Here is a 7,315-nt window from a genome sequence, read left to right on the forward strand (position 1 = left end):
ATTGTCCGAAAAAGTAAGATGATTCTGTGCTTCGGAGGGTACGTTAAGCCGTTGGTCCCGGCTATTAGCCGTAAAAACACCTCCACCAACCCGCAGTGGAGCAGCGTGATGGAGTATGCTCCATACCCCCTCCGGTTGATTGAGGGGAGGCCTGTGCCCAGCAGTGGGACGTATATAGGCAGTTTATGTATGTTATGTATTAAGTAAAGCAAAGTGTTGTTAATTACGGTTAGTATAATTTTAATTACATTTATTACCCACGACGGAACGGAGCATTTATATGCGTTTAGGGTGAGAGATGTTTGTGTGTGCGTTTGTGCAAAGTAATGTTACCACCTATCTTTTAAACTAATGATCCGATTTTGAGGCGGTTTTCAATAGCGGGTTTGTGTTTGATGAATTCATGTTCTTAGACAGGTGTCATGGCTGTAACTCACTAGGGGCGCCACAATATTAGTGCAAAACAATGTTGCAATATAATCAAAACGAAATGTCCGATTACAATTCTGTTTTCGGCAATGTGTACGTAATAGCTTATTGCATGTTCCCAAATAATAAAAATTACGTCTTTAACTCACTAGAGGGTGCTACAATATTAGTGAAAAATAGTATTGCAATAATATTAAAACGAATTGTCCGATTTCAATGCGGTTTTCAGCAATGGGTTCGTAGTTGAATGGTGCATGGTCTAAGATAAGTCTTATGATATTAACTCACTAGGAGGCGCTGCTATATTAGTGTGAAACGTTTATATTGCAATATTATTAAAATTAAAACGTATTGTCTGATTTCAATGCGGATTTCAGGAATGAGTTCGTGGGTGATTGGTGCATGTTCTCAGATGAGTGTTATAGAGGTAACTTTAAACAGAAAGCAACTGTATAATCTATACTTATAATAAATCTGTAGAAAGGTCAATTCTGTACATTAAATATTTTTTCAAAATAACTATCAGGGGGTGATAAGTGATCGATATTGATGCCAAAAATGCAATAAGTAAAATTTTTGTCTGTCTGTCTGTCTGTCTGTATGTTCCTTATAGAAACAAAAACAACTGGACGGATTTTAATGAAACTTGGTACAATTATTCTTCACACTCCTAGACAGGTTATAGTATACTTTTCATCACGCTACAATCAATAGGAGCAGAGTAGTGAAGGGAAATCCTTTTGTATGAAAAATCTAAACCACTCAAGTTAGACGTTTGAAATTTGGCATGCAGGTACCTTAAATACCGTAGAGGTGCACTAAGAAAGGAATTCCCGAAATTCCCACGGGAACGGGAATTAGCGGAAAAATCCTTTTGTATGAAAAATCTAAACCATTCAAGTTAGATGTTTGAAATTTGTCATGCAGGTACCTTAGATACCGTAGAGGTGTACTAAGAAAGGAATTCCCGAAATTCCCACGGGAACGGGAATTAGCGGGAAAATCCTTTTGTATGAAAAATCTAAACCACTCAAGTTAGACGTTTGAAATTTGGCATGCAGGTACCATAGGTACCGTGGAGGTGCACTAAGAAAGGAATTCCCGAAATTCCCACGGGAACGGGAATTAACGGGAAAATCCTTTTGTATGAAAAGTTAGATGTTTGAAATTTGGCACGCAGGTACCTTAGATACCGTAGAGGTGCACTAAGAAAGGAATTCCCGAAATTCCCACGGGAACGGGAATTAGCGGGAAAATCCTTTTGTATGAAAAATCTAAACCACTCAAGTTAGACGTTTGAAATTTGGCATGCAGGTACCATAGGTACCGTGGAGGTGCACTAAGAAAGGAATTCCCGAAATTCCCACGGGAACGGGAATTAACGGGAAAATCCTTTTGTATGAAAAGTTAGATGTTTGAAATTTGGCACGCAGGTACCTTAGATACCGTAGAGGTGCACTAAGAAAGGAATTCCCGAAATTCCCACGGGAACGGGAATTAGCGGGAAAATCCTTTTGTATGAATAATAATCTAAACCACTCAAGTTAGACGTTTGAAATTTGGCATGCAGGTACTTTAGTAAACTTAAAGCTTAGTTGCAACAGGATATTACAAAATTCCCACGGGAACGGTAGTTAGCGGGAAAAAACATTTGTATGAAAAAATCAAATCTAAATAAAAGGAGAAACTGACTGACTCAGTGACTGACATATCAACGCATAGCCTGAACGGCTAAATGTAGGCATTTGAAATTTGGAAGGGACATAGCTTATGTACCGTAGAGGTGCACTAAGAAAGGAATTCCCGGAATTCCCACGGGAACGGAAATTAGCGGGAAAATCCTTTTGTATGAAAAATCTAAACCGCTTAAGTTAGACGCTTGAAATTTGGCATGCAGGTACCTTAGTTAACTTAAAGCTTAGTTGCAACAGATTATTGCAAAATTCCCACGGAAACGGGAGTTAGCGGGAAAAAAACATTTGTATGAAAAAATTTAAACCGCGCAAGATAGATGTTTTCAATTCAATTCAATTAAATTATTTATTGCATTTCATGTAGTACAATGGGGTGTTACATAGGCATAGGAACTAAAACATGGACCCTGTAGGGCACAGCAACGTTGAAGGGAAGAGAGGAAGTGTGTATTAAAATTAAAACTCAATGAACAATCAATTAAAAAAAAATCAATTCAATCAATTGATTCAATCTAGCATGCATGCATACCTTAGTAAATATAAAGTTTATTTTTGGCTGTATTTTGAAAAATGGGAGTTATTGGGAAAAAAATTGTATGAAAAAATCTAAACTGCATAAGTTAGATGCTTGAAATTTGATATGCACTCCCACACACACAAAGATCTCTCTCTTATATAACACGCCACGCGGACGAAGTCGCGGGCAAAAGCTAGTATATAATAAGGGACTTAATATTATGTGGTAGGATGAATCACACTTATTGTTTTGCGAGATCTTACCTACACATTATATAGATTATGATTCGTATATGCTCTCTAAAAAGTCTGAAAAAAAATCGGGGGCTGCCTTTTCTATATGAAATTTCAACAAAAATTTAATCATACTCATAAGTGTATTTTATGTCGTCGTTAAACATCTACAATTTTTCAATAATTGTATTCACGTCACTAGAAAAACTTTAGCTGGGTTAATGGCAGCCCCCGACGGATATTCCTCGGTTATGTATTATGGTAAAATTATTATCGCTACATTTAAGTATATTTTCGAGAAACAGACACGTTAGGAAAAAACTGTAAACATCCATATTCATTGTTTAGGTACTTAAGTATATCTATTACCGATGTCTCGAGATATCAACTCTTTTTAGAAAGTATTTTTAAGTCTAATATAATATTTCGTTACATAATAATTGGGTTAAGTCGGGGGTTTTGAGTTATTTTATTCTTTTTCGATGAGATTTTTACCGTCGTGGGTTTTTTCAAAATTTTTAATTTTGCTTAATTTTTAAGTAATAAATTAATGAGTATATAGAATGTAAATATATAATTAAGATATATAAAGAGTGCCCTACACGTTCCCTGTTTTGTATGCCGAAATATCCTTTCAGTATTTGTATTCTAGATTGATATAGTTATTTACCTACTAACCTGGAAGCGGCGCGTGGTAAAGTTTCTCTGAAATAGTCAGTGCCTGTGTATTTGTGGTATAATTATTCTGTCATTTTCCTCTTATCATAACAACCACAGATATATTTTTGATTTGCTTAATGTAGTTTTTTCTAGAGTTATCTCTTATGCAAACCAACTGGCTTTTATAGGGTTTTAGCCAAGTTGCAACGATTAAGTACGTAAAACGACAGTGACAGTGATTTGAGAGATTGACATGTAACCTTATGTCAATCACATACATTTTTATCACTGACTCTGTCGCTTTTCGGATACGTTGGAAAATTGGCTCATCTCTAAGCTTACTATAATAGGTATTAATGGTTGTTTTTCTTTTTAGTAATTTATTATCATACTGAATAGTTTTTATATTTTGTCATTTGCAGGTTCTACCGAAAAGCAAAGAGGGGGTGATCGGAAAGGAGCAAAATGTTCAAGAAAACTCTTAATGATTAACTGTAATAACTGAAAATGAAGGTTTTTCTAATGAAGGCAAGTGCCATACCGTATTAATATTATTTTGTGATTATGCATGTAATAATTAATAAACGTTTTAAAATTAAAAGTTTGATTTTAATTACAAATAGAAATAACTCCCTAAAAACTGAAAACCCATGCGGGTCAAACGAGTTTTGGCACAGCTAGTAAATAAATATTCATGTTTTTAATACAAATTAGAATAAACACTTAATTTAACACTGATTTAATTTATTTCAATATACATGGTGGCCCAAAAATTCACGTTCAAAATGAAAAATTTGATAGAGGGGCTCATTAGCTACCAGAAACACCCCCATATATGTTCAGCGATTATTTACGGTTTAGGAGATATGACCCATTTTACACCTTTTTCTTGATTTTCTATCTTACTTCAGAAATCATCATTTTGTCGCTATCCCATTCTTAATAATTCTAATTTTTTCTTTTTAATTTCTAATTATTTTGCTTCATAACTATGCCTAAGGATGTGTATCGCTAGGTGAAAAAATAAAAACAGTCGAATGAAAGATAAAAAAGTCATTGGAAGTTGGAAGTCAAAGTGAGAATTCGTCTAAAATTGTTACAGTTGTTAAAACTTCGCCGAAGAATAATAAACACATGAGATTTTCATGAACCCTGAAAGTGTTTTTAAAAACTGCTCCATTTAATAGGCTTTTAGACACATCAAAAAAAGTACCCTTAATAGGGGCATAAAACTAGTAATTAGCCCTCAAAGATTGCAAGACAGACAGATTTTATTTTAGTATCTCATAGTATGAATCACCAACAGTGTTTGGGGATAACTTTTACCTTCATTACAATATGAATACCAAAAGTGACTGCAAGTTTTGTCTTCAGACTGTTGCTATGTCTACCCTGTTAGCGATTATGAGCGTGATTCTTTTTATTGAAAATGTGTCTTTGAGCACCTTTAACAACGTTAGAAAGAAGCAGCTACCTACATTGTATGAGAATGTAATTTTTTCCTTCAAATCTGTCTATCTTGCCATCTTTGAGGTCTAATTACTTAGTTTATTGCTTCTATTAAGGGTACTTTTTTTGGATGTGTCTAAAAGCCTATTAAATGGAGCAGTTTTTTAGAGATACCTACTGTCAGCGTCCATGCCAATCTCATGTGTTAATTATTCTTCAGCGAAGTTTTAACAACTGTGACAATTTTGGTCCAATTCTCACTTTGACTTCCAATAACTTTTTTTTTGTCTTTGATTTGACTGTTTTTATTTTTTTACCTAGCGGTATATATCTTTAGACGTAGTTGTGAAGTAAAATAAAATAATTATTAAGAAAGGGATAGCGACAAAATGATTATTTCTGAAGTAAGGTAGAAAATCTAGAAAAAGGTACAAAATAGGTCATATCTCCTAAACTATAAATAATAATAAATTATGGCTGAACATACATGGGGGTGTTTCTAATAGCCAATGAGCCACTCTATCAAATTTTTCATTTTGAACTTGAAGTTCTGGGCCACCCTGTATAATGTATGAGCATACATACTTCTACATTCTAGACTAACCCCTGCAACAAACAAGTATTTAAAGATACATACAATTATTTTGAGATATTTCCTTATTAAAAAAGCAATTTCTATAGTTACACTATCTAAGATCATTTACTTTCACGTGGAACAAATAGGTTTCTCAACTTACGCAAAATATTTTGTTAAAATTTTTCGTGTAAGAACGAAGTAACTAATACTTACAACATCCGAGTAAGGCGAAATCGGAAGGTGAACAACGTTGTAGGTAAAGTTACAACTGTCAATGTTGTTTGCACTACGTAATAATAAAGCAGTGTCTGTACTTACAACGGAACGTTTGATTATAGTTTCGTGGAATATCTACGCAATCGTGTTTTTTTAATTTTTTTTCAAATATACACTATTAATTAAAAATTAATAAATGTGGGTCAATCCGGGCTACATTTTGCTATTATTTTCTCTTTGAAGGTTATTTCCAGGACTTATACCTAATTAGTAGGACAGTTTTTTTTAGCTCCTGAAAAGTTGATAAAATCAACTTACTGCGTTTTTCCACGAAGGGTGCGACATAGAGATGTCGGTCAGTAGTTGTTTATTAAATTATTTTATGGGATAGAATAGTTTAGGATGCAGTTAAATTAATAATGGAATGAGTAAAATACGTAAGCTAGTTAGTGAATAATGAAATAGTCTATTAAATCATAGGATTAAAATAATGAACTATTAGAAATAAGGTCTGAGCAATATTGAACAAAGTTGTAAGATTTTTTTACTTAGGATAGGATATGAAATGATAGGATAATGTAAATGGAAAGATCTCACTGCGTGCCGATGACCACAGAAGGCGAAGCTCCAAGTTATGTCGAACTTCGTGATGCAGGTCACAACAATCGATGAATGTTTGATGATGGCAAATCCACTTGAAGACGGATGTTAGAAGCTTGATTGCAGACAATAAGAGCCACAGTAGAAGAGCTTCTGTCGATTGTTGCCGGCTGGAACGACGCACGATGTTGCAGGAAGTTTTATCTTGAAGAAACTTCCTCTATAAGACGCCTTTTCTTTCTTCTCAAGAACAATCTTCACGGCGAGATGGACCATGTATTGGAGACTAGAGCCCTATCACTTACAAGGGTTATCTACTCTGGTGTTGTAATAAAACTATCAGTGGACTGTAAAAACTGGTAATTATTAACTTGAGATTATAAGAGAAAAAAAGGGCGTTGTCAGCTGTTCCGCCGAGATCGTCGCAGTGTCTTTTTAGCGGCGCGCAGACCCGTTACTGTAATGTTGGACAGGCGCGCAGGCGCGTTGCGCCTCTTATGCCGCTCGTAAGTCCGGGTGGGTTTAAATGTTCAACCACGCCTTATCCAAACGATCTATGTGGTCGTCGATCAATGGCAATGGATACCGATCCCGGATCGTGAGACGATTCAGACCCCGGAAGTCCACGCACATTCTATCTGATCCGTCTTTTTTCCTGACTAAAATTATGGGGCTCGAATACTGTGACTGTGAGTCCCTGATTATGTTCTTGTCCTTAAGATCTTGGATTATTTCGCGCACCTTGAGCTTTTCCTGATGGAATAGTTTATATGGACGATAGACCACGGGCGTATCATCGGTCAATCTAATATGCATCTTACCGGTCCTAACGGTAGTTGCCGCAGTGCCCGTTATCAAAAATTCCGAGTACTCGTCCAGTATAGCTATCAGCGACTCTCGCTCTTCACCTTCGAGAGGTGTGTTAACTGGACGTTCTTCG

The 7,315-nt window shown here is 35.5% G+C and overlaps 1 protein-coding gene across 1 annotated transcript in view; it reads right to left on the bottom strand.

The window, feature by feature from the left end:
• LOC126381028 (uncharacterized) overlaps positions 1-6,885 on the bottom strand; it is a 28,871-nt gene extending 21,986 nt beyond the window's left edge. Inside the window, exon 1 of the mRNA XM_050030586.1 lies at positions 6,373-6,885. The gene's annotated coding sequence lies outside the window, so the exon portion shown is untranslated. The remainder of the gene's footprint in view (positions 1-6,372) is intronic.
• Positions 6,886-7,315: the final 430 nt, after the last annotated feature.

This window comes from Pectinophora gossypiella, unplaced genomic scaffold (genome assembly GCF_024362695.1).
Source record: "Pectinophora gossypiella unplaced genomic scaffold, ilPecGoss1.1 Pgos_34, whole genome shotgun sequence".
In the NCBI taxonomy this organism is placed as follows: Eukaryota; Metazoa; Arthropoda; class Insecta; order Lepidoptera; family Gelechiidae; genus Pectinophora; species Pectinophora gossypiella.